This window comes from Ornithorhynchus anatinus, chromosome 4 (genome assembly GCF_004115215.2).
Source record: "Ornithorhynchus anatinus isolate Pmale09 chromosome 4, mOrnAna1.pri.v4, whole genome shotgun sequence".
Taxonomy (NCBI): Eukaryota; Metazoa; Chordata; class Mammalia; order Monotremata; family Ornithorhynchidae; genus Ornithorhynchus; species Ornithorhynchus anatinus.
The window spans coordinates 19,536,812-19,558,281 of record NC_041731.1 but is presented as its reverse complement, the minus strand read 5'-3'; the positions used below and the strand labels follow the sequence as shown (position 1 = coordinate 19,558,281).

The window sequence follows — 21,470 nt, the reverse complement described above, 5'->3', positions numbered from 1 at the left end:
ACCTCCAACCTACCTCACTTCTCTCTCCTCTCAAAAAAATGTCTAACCAGGGAAGAGGAGTGACAAGAAGAGATTAATGCTGTTTCTGCCATGTCAGAGGAAACAGCCCTGGGCTTCTTGATCAAACCCTGTGGGTGAGGTTGCTGCGATGACTCTTCGCCAGGGCTTTTCAACCGGGCATTCAAAACCGCACTGGAAATCCGAGACCTCCCTGCAGCTGTCAAAAAATTCCTATTTGCAAGCCTGGGGAAGTAAAATTAGAGGAGCAGTTCCAAACCGTGGTGGAACTAGACACTCTGGAGACCGACCTCCTGACAATCCTGGCGGGAGGGAAATATTCTCCCGCCAACCCAGACCACTCCGGGCCCAGTACAGAGTGACGTTGGATTGACAAAATGGGCTATGCTCACTGCTTTGGAAACTTAGGTCCGTCTCTGGGCTGAAACACTTCATCCTCCCTCATGACAGGGGGTCGAATTCGCGCTGTCCACTCGAAAAACAGATAGTTTTTGAAGCAAAGGCCGGTTGTATGTCAAGCGAGACGTGTTTCAGGTTTATTGGTTAATAATTTTTTATTTAAATCTCGTTCTTAAAAATGTCTCAGCAGAAAAGCTTCTTTCCTTAATAATAACCTGTGCCAGAATTCTCATTGATGGTGAGCAGTGGGGAAATGCTCTGCTGAAATAATAAGAATAATAATGAGTATGGAATTTGTTAAGCACTTACTATGTGCCAAGCACTGTTTTAAGCGCTGGGATAGATGCAGGGTAATCAGATTGTCCCATGTGGGATTCACACTTTTAATCCCCATATTACAGATGAGGTAGCTGAGGCACAGAGAAGTTAAGTGACTTGCCCAAGGTCACACAGCAGATAAGTGGTGGGAGTCTGGAATAGAACCCACCTCCACTGACTCCCAAGCCCGGCTCTTAAATGATATGAGTCGCATGAAGAGCAACACTTTCAGAAGAAGTGGGATTGAAACCGACCACTTGGCCATTTTCACATCACCACTGACATTCTCACAGATAGGGGATAAGGGAAAATATAAGGACATGTACATAAAGCTGAAACTACTTCTGAATAATAGAGGGGAGAAAAACAGAAGGCTCATCTGGAATTTGAACCCGGTTCCTTTCACACCCTAAGCGAGAATCATACCCCTAGCCCAACGAGCGGACTCCGTATGAACTCTCAAAACACCCCCTCTGTTTTTTGTGATGAGTGCTTGCCACACTGTCTTTTGGGTTTCCAAGGACCTCTTCCTACCTGAAGACTCGGGAGTCTCGAAGCTGAAAAATTTTTTCTCTTTCATCTCCCGCCTTCCCCACATGGGGTCTGTAAGCATACAGGCTTGAGGAAGGGGAAAGGGTGACGGAGGAACGACAAAAGGCCGTGACCGTAGTCCCTTTACGGAGAATTTTCCAAATATTTCCCACAGGAGAAAAGCCTTTCCCCGTCAGCCCCGACATACTCCCGTCCCGGTACTCAGCGGGGTCCGACACCCGAAGTCAGTAAGATCGGGTGTTCTTCTTCCTCCGGAACGGTGATTCTCCACAACAACAAATTCGCCCATTCCTCAACTGCTGCCAAAGGGAAACACTGACAGAAGCCCGAGTTTCTGCATTGTGTTTCTGTCCGTGCCACTTGGACGGGAAACAGGGAAACAATTATAGGGGGAAGAAACGGAAATGGGGCAAGGACACAGCACATCGCCACAAACCCTCTTCCTCTGGGCTGATATCTGACTGGTTACTGCCTTGGTTTAGGGTGGAGCAGAAGAAAGGCCATGAGCAGGAATAGTTAGGGAGTCAATTTCTATTCATTCGTTCATTCAATCAATCGCATTTACTGAAGGCTTACTATTATTTCCCTGACTTCAGAGAATGGATATGGGCAGACATAAAGTGGAGTCCTCAGATTTAATATCAGTACTGCAATCAATATCTTAATTCATCCAACGATCAATCAAATGCCTGGCACATAGTAAGCATTTAACAAATACCACAATTATTATTATTATTATTTCACAGCTTATTTTGTGTAGGTTACACCCTGACTTGAAGGAGTTTATAGTTTATAGGAGGAGACAGGCACTGATTTAAGTTACAAATAGAGTATAGGAGAAAGAATAAGGATATGTACATAAAGCTTGGGACTACTTCCAGCTAATGAAGGAGGAAAAAAGCTTTGGGCTCGCTGGGGATTCGAATCCAAGACCTCTTGCAAGCGAAGTGAGAAGGCTACCCCTACATCAACGATCCACCTCTATAATTACCCTTCCAGCATTCCCTCTGCTTGGTTTTGCCGGTGCGTGCCTGTGTTCTGCGATCTCTGCAAGCCACTTTTGGTTGATGTCGACTCCACTTTTTGTCTGCCCATATCCATTCTCTGACGTCAGGGAAATAACAGTAAGCCCTAAGTAAATTCGATTGATTGAATGAACGAATTAATAGAAATAGACTCTCTGACTATTCCTGTTGATTGATTTTTCTCGGATCCGGGAGTCCAGCTGCTCTGCCCCAGTTCAGGTGTTCTCATACTTCGGGGGGCTTCTAGCTCTTGGGGTAGATGTTGGACAATTCGCTGACCTGGGTGATGGTCACTCCTCGCTGCTCAGGGGCATTTCGCTGTACTTTGATCTCTTCTATCTGCACTGCCGCCCCCTCACCCATGACCTCCCTCTGGCCTGAGACACCGTCTTCCTCCATATGCGCCGATCTGTCACACTCACAACCTTCACAGCCATATTAAATTATGTTAAATTCTATCATCTACAAGAAACCCTCCCTCACTAAACACCCACCTTCCCTCCCAAAAGTACTTCCCCATTTAAGCTTTCTTTTCCCCCACTCCCTCTCTTTTCTGCATCGCCTCCACACTTGGATCTGTGCCCATTTAGCACTTGTTATTCACACCACTCTCGTCTACCCAACACGTACATACATATGTGTAGCTAATTTCGATGTCTGTCTCCCACCGTAGACCGTAGGCTTGTTATGGGAAGGGTACATAATATCTCAATTGGCTCTCGGGTACATTTTGGTCACCTCCCCAGATTTAGGCTTTTCCTTGGAGAGAAGAGGAGGGGATCAGAGTCAGAGAAGGAATCTTAGGTTCCTCATCAGGAAAATTCAATACCTGCTCTCCCTTCTTCTAAGACAGTGGTACCTAGCCATTTCGCATAGACCTCAGCGCTTAGGACATTGTACAATATTTGGCATCTAGTAGGTGCATATCAAGCTCTCCCTCCTACTTCGACTGTGAACCCTATGTGGGACAGAGGCTGTATCCAATCAAGGTATCGTGTATCTACTCTAGAGAAACAGCCTGGCTTAGAAGAAAGAGCATGGGCTTCCGAGTCAGATGTCGTGGGTTCTAATCCTGGATCCTCACTTGTCAGCTGTGTGACTTTGGGCAAGTCACTTAACTTCTCTGTGCCTTATTTACCTCATCTGTAAAATGAGGAATAAGATTGAGAGCCCCATGTGGCACCACCTGATTATCTTGTACCTACCCTAGAGCTTAGAAGGGTACTTGGCACGGAGTAAGAGCTTAACAAATGCCATTATTATTATTATTATTATTATTATCTACTCCAGTGCTTAGAACAGTGCCTGCCACAGAGTAAGCACTTAGCAAATATCACAATTATGATTTAAATGCAAGTTCCCCTTTGCGACATTATAGACCTTGGAAACACGTCTACTAAGCTTGTCTTAATTACTTTTAGACAAACGCGACTCTGGGACTCGTGTGATGGGTTGTGTGATTGAGCCTAAGTAGAAAGAAAATAAAGTGTCAACAACGAAGGTGAAATTCAAACCCTCACATGCAGAGCACAACTGATTAGCAGTCCATCGCCTTAACCCCTCGGCCACCTCGTCACAACTTAAGTCTTTCATATACCTCCTGCATCTCGAGAAGCAAACCGTAATCATAACTCCTAAAAATCTCTCCCGACGGGGACACCCTCGAAAATCACAATGTTGAAACCGCTTCCTTTCCTGCCCTCCTGGCACGTGGTCTAGGAAGTACAAGCTAGAGGAGGGGGAAAACGTACCAGAGGAGCGACTAAAGGCTGTGAACCCACTATAGGGCGGGTTTCCAAGCATTTCTCGCAGGAGAGAAGCTTATCCCGGTCGGTCCTGATCTCCCACGATGCGCCCGCGGAGGGGTGCCGCTGCTGAGAGTGGGGACACTTTGCCCAGGGGCTCTGGGCCCAGATTCAGAGAAGTCCAACCCCAGCTCCTGCTGCTTTCGTGGGGAGAGATGGGGAGGGCGGGGCTCTGAGTGAAAAGACCCAGTTTCCTGGACAGATATTCCGAGAGATACCGAAACACAGAGTTTCGCTGGATGCAAACCCAACTCCCTGTCCCTTCTGCTTCTCATCGCCTCGCGCAGTCAAGCCCCTGTCTGGTAGATGCTTCAGTTTCCTCCTCCCCAAGTTATTGTTTACTCTAGGAGAGCAAGGATCCTGCCTACTAATTCTGTTTCTAATTTGTGCAGTGTTCCGAGCCCAATAGGTGCTCAGTACACCAATCAATCAATCATATTTGTGTGCACAGCACTGTACTACGTGCTTGGGAGAGTACAGCATAAGAGAGCTCATTCATTCATTCATTCAACCCTATTCATTGAGCGCTTACTATGTGCAGAGCTCTGTACTAAGCGCTTGGAAAGTACAATTCGGCAGTAAACAGAGACAATCCCTAATCCAAAATAGGCTCACACTCTGGAAGTGGGGAGAGTTGGCAGAGTTGGCAGAAACTTTCCCTGCCTAAAACGACCATACAGACTACAGGGGGACACAGTCAAAAATAAATAAATTACAGATATGTGAATCCGTGCCATAAGGCTGAGGAAGGGGAGGATAAAGAGTGTGAATCCAATTGCGAAGGCGACACCATAAAGAGTGGGAAGACAGGAAATAAGAATTTAGCCTGGAAATACCTCTTGAAGAAGATTTGCTTTTTAATAAGTCTTTGAAAGTGGGGAAAGTGATCATCTGTCGAACACGAGGAGGGAGGGCGTTCCAGGTCAGAGGCAGGGCGTGGCGAGAGGTCGGTGGTGAGAGAGATGAGAATGAGGTGCAGTGAGTAGGTTGGCATTAAAGTAACGAACAGTGCGGGCTGGGTTGTAGTAGGAAATCAGGGAGGTGAGGTAATAATAATAATAATAATGTTGGTATTTATTAAGCGCTTACTATGTGCCGAGCACTGTTCTAAGCGCTGGGGTAGACACAGGCGAATCAGGTTGTCCCACGTGGGGCTCACAGTCTTAATCCCCATTTTACAGATGAGGGAACTGAGGCACAGAGAAGTTAAGTGACTTGCCCACAGTCACACAGCTGACAAGTGGCAGAGCTGGGATTCGAACTCATGAGCCCTGACTCCAAAGCCCGTGCTCTTTCCACTGAGCCACGCTGCTTCTCCATAGAGGGAGCAAAGTGATTACGTGTTTTAAAGTCTATGATAAGGAATTTCTGTTTGATTATTAATCAAGCCAATTGATTAATAGACATATTGATTGTTTGACCTTGGCCATAACCCCTCTTGATTGTTCGGGCAGCCAACTCGAGTGATCACCGGTAAAAGAGAAAAGTCGAATGCATTGGTGGTTCAGTGGTAGAATTCTCGCCTGTCATGCGGGAGGCCCGGATTCTCTTCCCAACCAATGCAGATACATTTTTGCTTCGGAACCACCATCTCTCCCGTCGCAGCCTATGGGGATCGTCCACTCAATCACCCAACAAGCCCCCCGGAGTGCTGCTGGATTCCAAATGTTGCTCCTTTTTGGAGAATCCTAGCGCCACTCTTAGTGTTGGATCTGCCGACAGTTCCTACTGGCCGAGGGAGACCATGAGAGATGTTTCTGGCATTTCATCTCTCGTCTCCATCACGAAAGTGGGGAAAAAATTTAACGTGAAATAAATACACCTCCCGATCTGGGAAGCGACACCCTATATTAATCGTACGTGGAAGAGACATTCAACAATATGGTAAAAAGGCCCGTGACAATTGCTCTGCTCGAATGGAGAGAGGGTTGAAGCGGTGGGCACGCCAGAATAATACAGTCAAAAAGAGACCCGATGCCATGCCACTCCGATAACCTAAAGAAATGATCAATTTCAACTCCGAGATGTCCCCTTTCACTGTCCCACATTCCTAATGACACCCACAACTCTCAGTCCAGCGACCCTACTTTTTATCCTAGCCCACGACGACTCCTCAATAATCCCGTTGGAGGCTTCAGATGGAATGCACAGACCAAAGGAAGCTGCTCTACAATTCGAGGCCGTTGGGGCTCGAGGGTAAAGTTTCTGCAAAGAAACTTGCTTGCTTTCTTTCCTGGTTACACTGAAACTGACACTCAAACAACTAGCACTCTGTGTTGCTATGAGAACAGAGTAAGCGAAACTATTCTGTGACCATCTTCATACTTCCTGTGTGCCCAGCTAGTTTAGTCGGTAGAGCATGAGACTCTTAATCTCGTGGTAGTGGCTTTGAGCCCCAAATTGGACATATTTGATTTTTTATTTTGATTTCATTCAATCCTATTTGTGGAGCGTTCATTGTGTAAAGAGCACTGTACTAAGCGCTTAGAAAGTACAACTCGGGAACAGGTAGAGACAATCCCTACCCAACAAAGGGCTCACAGTCTAGAAAGGGGGAGCCAGACAACAAAACAAAACAAGTAGACAGACACATCATTGAGAAAATAAATGGAATAATAAATGTGAACATGCATACACAGATTCTGTGGGGTGGGGAGGGGGGTAGAGCGGAGGGAGGGAGTAGGGGCGATGGGGAGGGAAGGAGAAGCAGAGGAAAAGGCGGGCTCAGTCGGGGAAGGCCTCCTGGAAGAGGTGAGCTCTCAGTACGGCTTTGAATTGGAGAAGAGAGCTAGTTTGGCAGAGGTAAGGAGGGAGGGCATTCCAAGCCAGAGGAAGGATGTGGGCCTGGAGTCGACGGTGGCACAGGCGAGAACGAGGCACAGTGAGGAGGTTTGCAGGAGAGGAGCGGAGTGTGCGGGCTAGGCTGTAGGAGGAAAGAAGGGAGATGAAGTAGGAGGGGGCAAAGTGATGGAGACTCTCGAAGCCAGTAGTGAGGAGTTTTTGCTTCATACGAAGGTTGATAGGCAACCACTGGAGATTCTCGAGCAGTGGGGTGACAGGCTCAGAGCAATTCTGTAGAAAAATAATCCGGGTAGCAGAGTGAAGAATAGCCTGATTTTTATTTCCAAATAGACGACTCGAGTTCTAGCTAGGAAGGTTCACACTGCCCCCAACCGTTCCCACATTTAAGACCCTCTCCCCATCTCTTTAACGCCTCCAGCTTGTTCGTGGTTTGAACACTGCAAACTCTGGGATCCTCGCTTAAAGTGTGAGAGATTGCAGAGCCGCACCCCTACCATCTATTAATCCGTTTTCCCTCTGGGTTCCTTGCTGGCTAGACTATCGGGACTTCCGGAGGCCTCTCCCAGGGTGGAGACACTCGTGAGTCTCAGAGGTGAAACTCTTCCTCGCCTCCATCTCCTTCCTCCCGACGTGGGGTCTGTGGGGGTGCAGGCTTGAGGAGCGGGAAAGGGTGTTGGAAGAGAGATCGCGTGGGCCATGAACTCTATTCCCTACAGGGAGGGATTCTGAACTCCAAACCCGGCTGGAGCGGTACAGAGATACTGGTAAGGATGATGATGATTCATTCATTCTTTCAGTCGTACTAATTGAGCACTTACTGTGTGCAGAGCACTTTACTAAGCGCTTAGGAGAGTACAATACAAAAATAGGCAGACACATTCCTTGACCATTACGACCTTACAGTCTCGAGCAGGAGGGCGGGGGGGGGGGGCGGAGGAGGAGACACATTAATATAAATAAATAAATTACTTTGGACATAGGTGTTGTGGGGATGGGATGAGGGAGAACGAAGGGTGCAGGTCAGAGTGACGCAGAAGGGAGTGGGAGATGAGGAAAGGGGGGCTTAGCCTGGGAAGGTCTCTTGGAGGTTTGTGCCTTCAATGAGGTTTTGAAGTCGGACAGAGAAATTGTCTGTCGGATTTGAGGAGGGAGGGGTTGGTGGGCGAGGAATCGGCGGCAAGACAGGCGAGATCGAGGCACAGGGAAAAGGTTAGTATTAGAGGAGCGAAGTGTGTGCGCTGGGTTGTAGGAGAGTAGCGAAGTGAGGTAGAAGGGAGCAAGGTGAACGAGTGCTTTAAAGCCAATGGTGGATGGGCAACCACTGGCGTTTTTTGAAGAGTCACATTTCCTGAACGTTTTTGTAGAAAAATGGTTCGGGCTGCAGAGTGAAGTATGGATTGGAGTAGGGAGAGACAGGAGGCAAGGAGTTCAGCAAGGAAGCTGATGCAGTAATCCAGACGAAGTAGGATGAGTGAGTGATGACCTTTGAGAGGGCGGTTTCTGTGGAGGGAATGGGACAGAATTCAGATTGGAAAGAGTCAAGAAGAGACTTGGAGGAGAGGAATTTGAGTCAGGGAGTGTAGACAATTCTCTCAGGGAGTTTAGAGAGAAATGGTAGGAGGGAGATTGGGTCAATAACTGGAAGGAGTCGTGGGGTCAAGGGAGGGTTTTTGGTTTTTTTTAGTATGGGCATGTTTGAAAGCAGTGGAGCAGAAGCTATTCGAGAGTGAACAGTTGATGATGGTTGTTAGGGAGCGAGGAAAGGAGGTGGCAAGAGTCTCGATAAGGTGAGAAGGAATGGTGCTAGATGTGCAGATGGAGGGGATGAATTTTGAAAAGTGGCAGGAAATCTCCTCTAGAGATACTTCAGGGAAGGAGGGGAGAGTTGAAGAGGGGGCGTCTTTGAATTCTCTATTGACAACCTAAGGAAATCCCATCTACTTCTCCCCAGGGGACCCCTCTGTCAGCAGGGAAGAGATTTGAAGATTTGAAGTAGGGTTACTGGGGAAAACGTCTTTAGGACCTCTGGGCTGAGACTAAAGAAGGCGCAACTATGAGGTTCTGGCAGCCTTAGGAAGGGAACACTGGTCCTGAGGACTCGGGTGAGGAAGGGAAAAGAGTTCTTGGGTTCATGAGCCCTCCTACTTCACCTCGCTTCTCTCCTACTGCAACCCTATATACAACTATCTATTTTTTACAAATTCTAAACTCCACACCTAACTCCACTCCATTTATGGACTTTATGCAGGGAGCTTTATTAGTAAAAAACACAGAAGCTGTTTACCCTTGCCTTATTCATCGCAGTAAAAACTTCACTCTCTGCCATTGTTTTTGATTAACATTTTGATTACTGGATCATACGCCTGTGACTCTTTCCAATGTCGCTGTTGCCCAGCACAGGTGAATCACCTTTGTCTGATGCGTTGTCTTAGACCTTTCCATTACGGGGAACTCTGCTGAGAGAATATCTCTCGATGGCATAGCTCTAAGCTTCAAACTCTACTGCCACAATAAGGTGTTGATTCATAGGTGAGAATTCTCTAGTACTCTATGTGAAAGCGTATCGTTTCTGTAGTCTAGTGGTTATCACATTCGTCTCACATGCGAAAGGTCCCCAGTTTGAAAGTGAGCGGAAATTGAGCCCGTCATTAGACAAGGATTGTCTCTATCCATTGCCGAATTGTATATTCCAAGCGCTTAGTACAGTGCTCTGGACATAGTAAGTGCTCAATAAATACTATTGAATGAATGAATTTTTGCAGCATTTGAATATCACCCTCCGCAATACTGAACATATTTTCATTATAACCATAACACTGTCCGTGACAGCGAAAAAAAAAATCTCATTAATCATGGAGAATGCAAGGAGGAGGGAGATGAGGAAGCTCTAGTCAGGGACTACCCTATGTCCACTTTGCCGCTCCATAAGGCGGGACACTGAACTTTGGGCGAGTCAGGGTCGAGAAGACTGGTAGCTTCGGCCCCTGATAGGACTCTCTGTTCCTCCGGGATTCCGGGGTGTCCCTGCAGGAGAGGCGGGGAACGGAGTGAATTAAAGGAGATCCAATCGGTGAAATATAGGAAAGAATGGAGAAGGACTTTCTGTCCATCGAAGACAATCCACCGGGCCCTTGTCTGGATCTAAACATATCTAAGATGAAAAGGATGACAAAGACCCAAGCGGCTGGATGGAGAGAGGGGTCGCTTGAGGGAGGAGACCAGCAGTTCACGCTCGCTGTGAATCTATTTCAGCCACAGACAGTAGTATTAATTAAACGCCTTCTGTGTTCCAAGCAGTGTCGTAGGAGCGTCCGAAATGACCTTTCTTTGTTGTGGTAAGGGTCGTCGCTTTCTGTAAGAATAGGTGACTCGTCTCGAACTGCAGGAATCATGGTGCTCTGAACAGCAGCTATAAGATAAACAAAAAACGTGAGGGAAACTCCCCAGTTGTATTGGGTCAGTGGCACAATGGATAATGCATCTGACTAGGGATCGGAAGGTTCCAGGTTCGACTCCTGGCTGGTTCCACACATTTTTTTTCTTCTACCCTGTCCAAACTCCCAGCCCCATCCAATCACTTCTTCGACTCCGGACACAATTACCCGCAGTCCCCCTTCCCCTTATTTTTCCCACGATTCACGCGCCCTCCCCACCCATGATTCATATTTCCAACTATTCTGAAGGACAGTGAGGCGGAAACGGTTGCAAGACCCGGATGGGTGACGTCATTTTTGCCCCGAGGCCGACGGAGCAGCTTATCGGCGCTGAAAGAATAGGAAGTGCAGGTACCTCACCTATTAGGAAATTTCCGTGCGGTAAATATGAAAGATTAAAAAGCTCTTACAAAAGTTACATTTTATGACCTCGTGGCGCAAGGGTAGCGCGTCTGACTTCAGATCAGAAGGTTATGTGTTCAAATCACGTGGGGGTCAGTGTAAAATTTTCTTTCTGAGAGGAAAGATGTCAAGAGTGGAGGTGGAAAGAATATGATAATGATAATGATATTCATTCCTTCAATCGTATTCATTAAGCTCCTAGTCTGTGCAAAGTACTCTACTAAGCCCTTGGAAAAGTTCGATATAACAACAGACACAACGAGCTTTTTGGTTTCTTGTGAATGTATTAATCTCTCAGGTACCTACAAAATTATCACATGTCTCTCTCCCACACCGGACTCGCAGCCCATTTTTCAGACGAGGTATACGAGATGAATATGTATAGTAGTCTTTTCTTATTTGCAGAAGACACCACGGTCAACGGTGAATTTTGCCATATACACTCTAAGTACAGTGCTCTGCACATAGTAAATGCTCAATAAATACGATTGAATGAATGAACGAGAGTTTTGGCTAGACAAGTAAATGCGAGATCTTCAGTACGGCCATCATTCATTTGTATTTATTGAGCACTCGTAAGCTCTTAACAAATACAAACATTGTTATTAGAAGGGGGAGACAGACACGGAACAAGTAAACAGGCATAAATAGGCTCATTATTTACTCATAGACTCATAATATACTCATAATATACTCATCACAACAAAAAAAAGGCATTCATATAAAAAACAGATTTATAGGTAAGTACATATATATACAAGTGCTGTGGAACGGGGAGGGGTGTTGATCAAAGGGAGCGGGTTGGGGAGATGGGGGAGGGGGACCTGAGGACTCTGAGCCCATTTTTGGGCAGGGATTGTCTCTATCTGTTGCCGAATTGTACAGAAAGCGCTCTATAAATACGATTGAACTATTAAGTGAATGAGGAGGTGGTTTAGTCTGGGAAGGCCTCCTGGAAGAGGTGAGCCTTCAGTAGGGTTTAGAAGGGGGTAAGTGTGATTGCTTGGCGGATTTGAGGAGGGAGGGCATTCCAGGCCAGAGGTAGGACGTAGGCTAGGGGCCGACGGCGGAATAGGTGAGAACGAGGCACAGTGAGCAGGTTAGCAGCAGAGGAACAGAGTGTGCGGGCTGGGCTGTAGAAGGAGAGAAGGGAGGTGAGGGAGGAGGGAGTAAGGTAATGGAGAGCTTTAAAGCCATTATTGAGGAGTTTTTGCTTGAGAGCCCCAGGACCTCACACACCACAAGCCAGGATCACTAAGTGTCACTCACGAGGGAGCCTCTTCCTCCCCTCTATCACCCACCCTGCGGACACAGGGTCTGTGACCTTGCAAGATCACGGGCAAGGGAAAGGGCAGAGAATGGGTGACCAGAGGCCATGAACTCTAATCCCCTACTAGGAGGATTTTCTCAGCCCCAAATCGGAGGGAGCGGAAGTTCTTATTGCTGCGGTAGGGAGATGATGATGATAATAGTATCATCTTTTTTCTTGTCGCCACCGAACTTCCCCTCAACCAGCTTTATCCTGGAATTCAATTCGAACTACTCGAGGGAGTAGGGGCAGGGAGGATTGCCTCAATCCTTCCGCACTGTGCAGAGAAGTAGCTGAGTCTAGGGAAGCAAGCATGGTCCTAGCAGTGAGGAGAACTGCGTTTTAATCTGGGCTCTGTCACCCTCTAGCCATACGCAGCCTCGGCTGCATCACGTTGTTGCACTTAACCTCTCTGTGGCTCAGTTTCCTCATCTGTATGGGATTAAGCTAGTTTTCCTCCTTCCTCCTTGGACAGTGAACCTCATGTCATATAGAGTGTGGGTCTGATCTTCTTGTATTGTAGCCACCCCAGGATTTATCGTATAAGAAGAGTTTGAGAAATGACTGAATTAATCCCGCTAAAAGAGAGTTCTGCTATTGCACCTGAGGTGATGGGTTTAGGATGGGAGCACCTCATTCCAGTAAGTCCACGCCTCATTTTCCTGTCAACACCGCTGTAAAAACCAGCACGAGGACATCGATTGTTTAAATAACCAAAATAAAACATTTGCGTAGGCCGAGAACAGAAGCCGGGTCCACACTGCTTTAAAGGTAGCTATGCAAAGCACTCTATCACCAACGCAATCGTGCTGCCTTATGTGGACTGTGTGCCTTTGACTGTAAGTTCTATGTGGACTGTGTCCAATCTGATTAACTGGAAACTACTCCAGAGCTTAGAATAGTGCTTGATACATAGTAAGCATCTTATAAATGTCTTTTTAAAAGATTGTATGTTTAATGAATATGTATTACTAAAAACAAACGAGAGAACCTACAATGAACAGTATGAGGGATTTCAGTATAAACTAGAACTTAATTACTTCTCAGGTGCTCTAGTGGCTAGTACTTGACGTTGTGATGGCAGCGGCCTGGGTTCTATTTCCGGGCAAGGAAGCTAATTTTCTACCGTTAACCGTTGTTTATCCAAAACCCAGGTTAAACCACTGACAGGACCTAAGCATTTCATACGCCTCCTTTCTCCCTTTTGCCTATTCGATCTTTTTGGAAATTGAGGGACCCTAGCTCACAGCAGTCACCACGCTGAGATCTCATTATTCTATAATCAGGGTCAGCCATGGGAGAGCGAAGGAAGTGTGCACTCCTGTTTCTTCAGACTGCTCTATGCCTCCATTTATAGCACAAGGAAAGCTCTCAATAAATAATATTGATGAATTGATTGCTTATAGGTTTTGAGGACTGCTTTGACACTTGCAGAATTGTAGGCTACTTCCCTAGGGTGAATGAGTAATTAGTCATTTTTTACCCTTGGTCTCCTATAGATATTCAGCAAGGGAAAGGAAGATGGAAGACGGAAACTTCAGACTAGACTGAATTTAGATCGACGCTTCGCTTTGCAGAATCACTGAATGAGGAAAAGATGATTTAGCAGTGTTGAAATTGAAATCCACATCACCAGGGAGACTGGGGACTAAATCCAGCATCTTAGTCCGCTCAGTCCCACTCCCAGAATTTGATATTCTGTGGGGCGCTTCTGAAATGAATTTTTAAAGGAATCTCCTCTGGGGCCTCAGCCGCGAGGTTCTGCAGAGAATGACACAGAGTCCAAAGATTCCTGGCCACATAGAAACCAGTGTATACTGGTCACACGCCATTGGTCCCTAAAAGCAGATTCCCCGGGCCACGATTGCAAGGATAGCTCAGTCAATCCCTCCATCCATCAATCAGTGATCATTATTGAGAGTTTACTGTTTGTAGGAGACTCTACTAAGTGCTTTGGAAAACGCAGTACAGCAGAGTTGGTACAGACTTTTCCTGCGCAACATTAGTTTACATTCTATAGTCAGAGGCAGGCGTTAAAATAAATTTCAGGTAGAGAGAAAGAGAAAATAAAAGGAAATGGACATGAGGGCTGTGGCTCCTTCCGGGTAATGAAGGGATGGAATGATTGGGCTCGTCCGCGATTTGAACGCGGGATTTCTCGCACCCCAAGCTAGAATTACACTCCTAGACCAACGAGATGACTGGTTAGTGATTTTCGCACTATGTCACAGGGATTCGTGCGGGGGCAAATTGACCAGGGTCTCCTGCCTTGGGTTCAGAAGAGGCCGATGCCAGCCGTTGCGATTTCGATGAGTAGAGAGGAGAAGAGCAGGACTCTGAGCTTAGAGAACAAGAGATTTAGAGAAGAAGAGACATCTGGGGAGCGGGGGGAGAAAATCTTAGCAAACCGCCCTCTTAGGCAGAATCTCTGACAGCTACCGAGATGCAGAATACCGCAGGTTACAAATACATCTCCCTGTGCCCTCTGCCTCTCCACATTCATTCATGCCATTGTATTGATTGAGCCCTTACTGTGTCCCGGGCACTGTACTAAGCGCTTGGGATAGTACAATACAGGAATAAGCAGCCACATTCCCTGCCCATAATTAGCTTACAACCTAGGGGGGGAAGAGAGACTTCAATAGAAATAAATAAATTACAGATATGTACATAAGTGCTTTGGGGCTGGGAAGGGGGAAGAACATAGGGAGCAGGTCAGGGCGACACAGAAGGGGATGGGAGAAGAGGAAGGGGAGGCTTAGTAGAGAAGACCTCTTGGAGGGGCGTTCCAGCCCAGAGGCAGGACGTGGGCGCTGGGTCGTAGGTGAGATAGACGGGACTGAGTCACAGTGAGAAGGTTAGCATTAGAAGAGCGAAGTGTGCAGGCTGGGTTGTAGTGGGAAAGTAGCGAGGCGAAGTAAGACTGGCAAGGTAATTAAGTGCTTTAAAGCCAATGGTGAGGAGTTCTCGTTTGATGTGGAGGTGGGTGGGCAACCACTGGAGTTTTTCTGAGGAGTGGGGAGACATATCCTGAAAGTTTCTGAAGCTAAATGATCTGAGCTGGAGGGTGAAGTATGGACTGGTGTGGGGAACGACCGGAAGCTGGGAGATGAGCAAGGAGGCTGATGCAGTCATCCAGATGGGATAGGATGAGGGATTATGTTTAGGTGGTAGCAGTTTAGATGGAGAGGAAACGGCAGATTTTAGTGATGTTGTGAAGATGGAACCGACAGGATTTAGTGATGGACTGAATTTGTGGGTTGGATTAGAAAAAGAGCAGTCAAAGATAATGCCAAGGTTACGGGCTTATGAGACAAGAAGAATGGTGGAACCAAGGACAGTTATGGAAACTATGAGGAGGCATAACCTGTTATAACACTACTATCAGTAGTGAAAAATAGCAGAATGTAGGCCAAGACATCTCAGTTGGGAGAGCGTTTGACTGAAGATCTAAAGGTCCCTGGCTCCAACTTAGTTTCCGGCAAGATGCTCGTTTTGTGACTGCGAAATTGGGGAAAATTTTCTACTTTCGCTTGCTCCAGCCTAAACCACGGCTATATCTGTAGGGCTATCAGGGACTATATGCGGCTGGGATCACATGTTGTGCCCCTGTACTTTATTTGCTTTTTCCTCAAGTGCTTGAATCTCTCCATTCCCGTTCTAGCGGGAAGGATAGAAACGCAAATCAGAATCTTGGGTTCCTTGCCCTTCGTCCGGTCGACTGTAGTTGAGGGACGTCCGAGAAAAACTCCTTATAGTCAGGATGGCTGAGCAGTCTAAAATGCTGCGTTCAGACCGCAATCTCCTCTGGTGGCCTGGTTTCGAATCCTAACCCCGGTATGTTATTTTTCACTCTAGCTTTGACGATTCTTGTACAAAGAGATATCCCAAGGATCCTAACGGGGAAGATTTTCAGGTTACTGGATTTGGCTACATGGGCGGTGACACTCAACACTAGTGGAAAGTCAGAAAGACCTGGGTTCTTATACCCAGATCTGCCTCTTATCTACTGTGTGACCTTGAACAAGTCACTTCACTTCTCTGTGCCTCATCTGTAAAATGGGGATTACGACCCTGACGACCATTGAGCTATCGTCCTGGGGTCCCGTTCCTTTTGACTAAATGAATCAAATCTGCCCACAGATCCTCTCAACATACCAGCTGGCCAATTGTAACAGGCCTCGTTAACACATGGGTGAGTACCCCTTCCAATCACGGATCGAAGCAGGACATCATTTGTACCAGTACTGAGAAACAGTAGAGTACTCTGAGAGTATTTATTCGGATGGCTCGTTGGTCTAAGAATATGATTCTGACTTAGGATGCGAGAGATCCAAATTCAAATACCGGAAAAGCCCAATCTTTTCTCCCCTTCATCAGCCGGAAGACATCACAGGCCCCATGTCCATTTTCTTCTACTTTCCTATTTCATCTACCTGCAATTTATTTTAATGTCTGTCTCCGACTATAGATAGTAAGCCAAGGAGGGTGTGTGTGGGGGGGAGAGAGTATCTAATGGTGCTTATCGTGATGCAGCAGGGAGAGTCCTTCTGACTTCCATTAATGTTTGGAGTCACGGCCCACGCGACCAAGCACCGTAGCCCCAAAATTCTCCCCGTTAAGATCCTTGGGATATCTCCTTGTACTAGAATGGCCAAAGTTAGGGCGGGGAAGCAAAAATAACTTGTCAGGAGGGGGATTCGAACCCATGCTTCCATGGGAGACTGCGACCTGAACGCAGCACCTTAGACCGCTCGGCCATCCTGACCCCAAAAAGTTCTTCTTCGGACGGTCCTCAACTGCAGACAAATGACTAAAGGGCAAGTTGCCCGAGATTCTGATTTGTGCTTCTATACTTCCCGCTACCACGGGAATGGAGCATGGCTCAGTGGAAAGAGCACGGGCTTTGGAGTCAGAGATCAGGGGTTCGAATCCCGGCTCTGCCATTTGTCAGCTGTGTGACTTTGGGCAAGTCACTTAACTTCTCTGTGCCTCAGTTACCTCATCTGTAAAATGAGGATTAAGACTGTGAGCCCCATGTGGGACAACCTGATTCCCTTGTGTCTACCCCAGCGCTTAGAAGTGCTCTGCACATAGTAAGCGCTTAACAAATACCAACATTATTATTATGGAGGAATTCAAGCACGTGGGGAAGAAGCGAACAAGGGACGAGGATACAACATGTCGCCCAGGCCCTTATATTCTCTGATATCCCTATGGTTTAGGCTGGAGCAAACAAAAGCAGATGAACGGGAAAAGTTTCCCCGATTTCGCCGGCAAAAAAACAGCACCTTGCCAAAACACGGGACCTTTAGAGCTTCAGTCTAACGCTCTCCCAACTGAGCCGTTTCGGCCTTCGCATTACCCTTTTTCAACACAGATAGTCGGGTATATAACAGATCATGCGGTGGTTTGCTATTTGTCTGAACTAAGTCCCAACCCCTTCTTTTTCATGGAATTTCTTAAGCGTTTAATATGTACCAGGCACTGTTCTCAGCACTGAGGTAGTTGCAAGTTTATCAGGTCGGACCCAGTCCCTTTTCCACATAAAACTCACAGTCTTAATCCCCATCCTATAGATGAGAGAACCGAGGCACAGAGAAGTGAATCGAGAAGTGAGATAGAGAAGTGAATCGAGTTGCTCAAAGTCAGACCACAGACAAATTTAGAGGAGGACTAGACCCAAGTCCTAGATTGACTCCCAGAACCATGCTCTATCCACTAGCCCACACTGTTTTTCCTCGTTGAAATTCAGGAACAACGTTCCTCTTCAACCCCTGGCCCCCGGAGCCTCAGAACAGCCGGTGGCAGTGCTGAGAGAAGAGGACAGACTCCTTTGTTGTTCGAGCCTTTGTCTTCCGCTGACCCTTCCTTGGGGGCCGGGGGGTGGGAGGAGAGAGTAGGAGGGAGGGAGGGAGGGAAACGGTAGACAGGGACAATCTTTCCCTCCCTCCCTATCTGCCTACCTTTTTCCGGATCCTCATTCTCCAACCCCAGCCGCCTGGGAGTGGTTCTGGTGGTGAGAAAAGAGCGGGGAAGAGTGGGGAGGGAGTAAACATTTTTAAAAGAAATGAATTCGACCATGGACATCACAAACCAAATTACTTCCATCCTAACCCCCTTCACTTCACTTCCTGCCTTACATTACAACTGATGCCCAAAGAACGAATTTGCTATCATGACAAGTCGGGGTTGATTTGTTCTATGCCAAGGGAATGTTGACAGGGCCTCAGAGCCAGAGATTATTACTAATAGTCATAATAATTATATTTTTTGGTAAGCACTTACTATTTTCCAGGCAATGTATTAAGCGCTGAGGAGGAATGCAAGCAAATCGGTTTGGACATAGTCCCTATCCCACGTGGGGCTCACAGTCTCAATCCCCATTTTCCAAATTGTGGTAACTAAGGCACAGAGGAGTGAAGTGTCTTGCCCAAGGTCACATAGTACACTGTGCGAATGATTTTTTTTCATTATGATGATTGAGTTTGGATCGTTTCAAGAGAAAGAGACATGTAAGGAACTGAGAATGGTAGCAGTTACAGAGAAGACCCATGTGTCATGGACTAGAGTCTGATTTGAGAGGTCAGAGCTACCTACACCAATCCAAGTGTAAGCGTTTAACAATACCATTATTATTATTATTATTATTGTTTTGTGTTCGTTAGCATGGCATATTTCAAAGAGATAAAATAGTAGGTTGTTAGCAGTAGTAGATTGGTAGTGGGAGAAGAATCCACACCAATGGGGAAACTGGAGTCTAAATCCCGGGCCTTGGACGCGTGCGGCCATGTCAGCGCATCTACTAAAGTGTTTGGGTAGTTTTCATTAGTATCAAAGGGAGGTGTGACTTTCGGCGGATTTACAAATGTGGAAATGTGCCGTTTTCCCAGGGTAAATTCTCCAAACATAGAAAACCTTCCTTTCCTGTGCAGTCCAGACTGTCTCCTCAGTAGGATTCTGCCATGAGGGCCCCTTAAGCATCCCCATCTCCTTGGAACCCAGAGTCGAAAGTCTGTAGATGCCATACTCGTGCAGGATCATACTCTAGATAATAATATATAATGTTGGTGTTTGCTAAGTGTTTAACTATGTGCCGAGTACTGTTCTAAGCGCTGGGGTAGGTACGAGGTAAATCAGGTTGCCCAAGTGAGGCTCACATTTCTTAATTCCCATTTTACAGGTGAGGTAACTGAGGCACCGAGAAACGAAGTGACTTGCCAAAGTCACACAGCTCTATAGGTAGGCGGAGCCATAATTAGAACCCATGACCTCTGACTCCTAAGCTCATGCTCTTCCACTGAGTCACGCTGCCTTCTAGATGCCATACTCCCCCCCTGCTGGATCCCTCCGGCTTCTGGGTCATTCTTAGCTGGACCGTAGGTGCTGCGTTACTTTCCCAAAGGGGATGGGAGAACCGCTCTGTTGCTCCATTAACAGCCTATGGGAATACCGCAACGTCTACCCAGGGATCCCTTTGCCAGGGGGGATGTCGGTAGAACGAGGGACGAGAAGTGGAGCTACTGAGTCCAAAGGAGACGCAAATATGAAGTTCTTGGCAACCTCAGGTTAGAAATACTAGTGGCAGGTTCAGTGGACTCAGCTGGGAAGTGAAAAGAGCCTTAGGGTTCGTGAGGTTTCTCGTGGATCCGTGAGTCCGGAGGCTCTGCTTCGATTTTACATGTCCTCGTACTTCAGGTGGCTGTTAGATCTTCTTGTAGATGCTGAGCAGGTCATTCATTCATTCCATCGTAATTTATTGAGCGCTTACTGTGGGGCAGAGAACTGTATTAAACGCTTGGAAGAGGTATAACTACAACGATAAAACAGACACATTCCCTGCCCAGTTCGCTGACCTGGGCGAAGGTGACTCTTTCAAGCAGTCCTTTTCTACTTTACATGGAGTTGCCCACAAACTCTAAGACGCCTAGACTGTAAGCTCGTTTGCGAGCATGGAATGTGTTTGTTTATTGTTATCTTGTACTCTCCCAAGAGCTTAGTACAGTGCTCTGCATACAGTAAATGCTCGCATAAATAAGATTGAGTGAATCCCGATTGTGCAGGGATTCTCTGATATGACGACAAGATAGACTGATGTGTCGAAGATTAGCTTTTGAGGAAAAGCGAACGAAAGACCTATTTGCGTGAGCCTTCAGTAGCTCAACTGGTAGAGTGGAGGCTAGTAGTGGTGAATCCTTGGACATCCTTAAAGCGCCTGTTCGATTTCGCCTCGAAGTAAGGGTGGGCTCTTTTTTTTCACCCACCGTTAATCCGTAGCAGTAAATTTTAACAGGGATTATTAAAATGACAGATGAATGAATTGCCAAGACTCTCAGAAGGATTAAGGTCGAAATCAAGTCGGAACAGAGCACTATTCTGACAGGAATGGGAAAGGCAGTCCTAATGGGTAGAATGAAAAGGGGGAGACACTCGAAAATCTCAAAGTTCAAGCCGCTTTCCTCGACCACCCTTCCGACACGTGGTTTTAGGACGTACAGGCTAGAGGAGAGGGTAAACGTGTCAGAGGAGCGACCTAGGGCCGTGAACGCAGTCCCGCTATAGGGCGGGTTCCTACACATTTCTCACTGGAGAGAAGCCTTTCCCGGTCGGTCCCGATCTCCCACGATGCGGTACTTCGCGACGTCGGAGTCCCGAACTCTTGAGGAGCGGAGCTTCTTGATAATGTTGGGATTTGCTAAGTGCTTACTATGTGCAGAGCACTGTTCTAAGCGCTGGGGTAGATACAGGGTAATCAGGTTGTCCCACGTGAGGCTCACAGTTAATCCCCATTTTACAGATGAGGTAACTGAGGCAAAGAGAAGTTAAGTGACTTGCCCACATTACACAGCTGACAAGTGGCAGAGCTGGGAGTCGAACTCATGACCTCTGACTCCGAAGCCCAGGCTCTTTCCACTGAGCCACGCTATCTCTCCGGGTTCGAATCTGCCCAAGGTCCGGCCGCAGGGGGATGCCACTGCTGAGACCGGGGACAGTTTGCCCAGGGGCTCCAGGCCCGGATTCATAGGTGTCCAACCGCAGCCCCCGCTGCTTCCGTGGGGAGAAATTGAGAGGGTGGGGCTCTGCGTGAAAAGACCCAGAACTTCTTGGACAGAGACTCCGAGAGATACCGAGACACAAGTGCCGCTGGGATACAAACCCAATTCCTGTCCCTTCTGCTTTTCGTCGTCTCGCGAAGTTAAGCCCCTGTACGGTAGATGTTTTAGTTTCCTTCTCCAACACTAAATTGTTTACTCCAGGAGAGCAAGGATCTTGTCTACTAATTCTATTTCCCTTTGTGCAGTGCTGTGAGCCCAATAGTTGCTCGGTAGATCAACCAATCAATCGTATTTGTAGAGTGCTTGCTGTGTGCAGGGCATAGTACTATGTGCTTGGGAGAGTACAACAT

General features: G+C 47.1%; 2 non-coding genes across 2 annotated transcripts; one reads left to right on the top strand and one right to left on the bottom strand.

Moving 5' to 3' along the window:
- Positions 1–10,373: 10,373 nt before the first annotated feature.
- TRNAP-AGG lies at positions 10,374–10,446 on the top strand. Its single transcript has one exon. It is a non-coding gene; the product is annotated as a tRNA-Pro (tRNA).
- Positions 10,447–16,749: 6,303 nt separating this feature from the next.
- Positions 16,750–16,832, bottom strand: TRNAL-CAG. Its single transcript has one exon. It is a non-coding gene; the product is annotated as a tRNA-Leu (tRNA).
- Between the last annotated feature and the right edge of the window lie 4,638 nt (positions 16,833–21,470).